The 1,873-nt window shown below is 52.3% G+C and overlaps 1 protein-coding gene across 1 annotated transcript in view; it reads left to right on the forward strand.

Annotated features, from left to right (window-relative positions):
• The window catches only part of RELL2 (RELT-like 2), a 10,269-nt gene that overhangs the window by 3,965 nt on the left and 4,431 nt on the right, over positions 1 to 1,873 (forward strand). The gene's annotated exons all lie outside the window — the stretch shown is intronic.

The raw sequence follows: 1,873 nt of genomic DNA on the forward strand, positions 1-1,873 counted from the left end.
CAGGAATATAAGGATAGCGGAGTGTACCTGATACTTCCACAAATACTTTTCCAGTCCCCACCTGGTCTCACCTCCAGGGACTTCCTGAGCTTCCTGTGGTCTCTGTGTAGCTACTAACCCATCTACAGTCTTACCCAGGTTGCCCCGTTCCCCAGCAGGAAGGTTTAGCATACTCAAGACCTTCAGCAAAGTCTTCCAGGACTCAGCTCTCCACTGCAGTGGTGGCCGGGGCAGGGTCTGGTCCCTGGACGGCCACCCTGGTGGAACACAAAGTTCTGCTGTGCTCAGATCCTGCAGTGAGTCTTCATTCAGGGCCTAAGCCTTGAGGAAGCTGCATGTGTGGTCCAGAGGGACAGTCCTTTTACGGTGATGTTGACCTAGAGTGGGTGTGAGGGGGTCTAGGTTTTCCACCACCACAGCTAGAAGTTTCAGCAGAGGGGTCAACCCGGGGCTTTATGGGAAGTTGATGAAGGGAAGAGACACGCCGGACCTCCCCATGCTGAGCTCCAGCTAAGATCACACCTTCTGGAGACTGGCAGCTTCTGGCTTCCTCTGTGCCTGCTGCCATCAGCTGTCCTTGCTGGTGGTGGCTGGGAAGCCAGACCTCTGCATAACTGCATATTCACGGCTCATCTCCTCTCTTGGCTGGTGCCCAGCTCCAGCCACTCCTCTGTGTCCTTTGCCCATGCTCTTCTCTGTCTCCTCTCACTCACCTCTGAGTGCCAGAGAAGACGGTCTCCTTTCCTAAAGGCTCCTTGCCTCAAACCTTGGTTTTCTCTCTCTGTCCTTGTTAATAGTCCGTATCTCACCAGCTTTCTCCACGGGACAGTCACTACATTTCTCCAAGGTTATAGTTTACAACTTTCCATTTCCTGAATCTCTTTGGTAGAAGATCCAGCTGCTGAGGGGCCTATGTGTCCATGACGTACAAAACTACCTCCAGATCCAGGTTCTCATCTCCAAGCTGGCTCCTTTGCTCTTTCAGATCCTGGATGACTTTTCTGGGACTGCCCGTGTCTTATTTGCTGTGAATATCTTGATTGCATGAAGCACTTTGACTCACGATGGATCCTACGTACAAAAGCTCCTTTAACCCACCACTTCTGTTGCAATCCTCACATCCTATTCTCTTCCTTTTCTTTTTTACTATCGCTTTTTTCTTGGACACTCTGGTTGAGAGTCCAGCCCCCTTCCCTGTTATTCACTGGCTGAGTTTGGTCCCTGGCTGATACGCACAGGCTCATCACTAAAGGAGTGGAAAGGAATGAGGTTAGTGGAGGTCCGCCAAGGTCCTCAGGGGCTGCAGCATGTGGCACGTGAGGAGCTGCTGAGGGAACAGGCTTTGTTAGCCTGAAGTAAGTATGAGGGGTGGGATCTAAAACCACCCAAAGGGGTGGGGGGAGTTGAAATGAAGATGAAGCTAGATGCTCCTCAGAGATGCACAGGGAAGGGCAAGAGGCGATGGCCGCAAGTTGCAACGAGAGAAAACTGGACATGGCATGAGTCAAAACTGCTTCACCCTGAGCGCGGTGCAGCCCTGGAACAGGGCCCGGAGGAGCGGAGGGATCTCCTGCCTTGGAGATTTCCAAAATCTGACTGGAAGGGGCCTTGGGCAACCTGACTGAGGGTGGGAGGTGGCCCAGTTTCAAGCAGAGGGTTGGACTGGAGACCTCACGAGGGCTCTTTGCACTGAAATTATTCTGTGCCACTGAGGTAGTCAGGGTTGAATGATTTAGTGTTTAATCTCAGGGCTTTCCTTAAACCAGTTGTTGTCAGTGGCAGAGCTCGTCCACCAAAGCCTCTGCGTCTGACCCTCCAACCGTAGCCAAATCAGCCACAGCATGTCACATACTGCTGAATCAAATGCCTCCGA

The sequence above is a fragment of the Buceros rhinoceros genome, unplaced genomic scaffold, assembly GCF_000710305.1.
Source record: "Buceros rhinoceros silvestris isolate BGI_N320 unplaced genomic scaffold, ASM71030v1 scaffold28101, whole genome shotgun sequence".
Taxonomy (NCBI): domain Eukaryota; kingdom Metazoa; phylum Chordata; class Aves; order Bucerotiformes; family Bucerotidae; genus Buceros; species Buceros rhinoceros.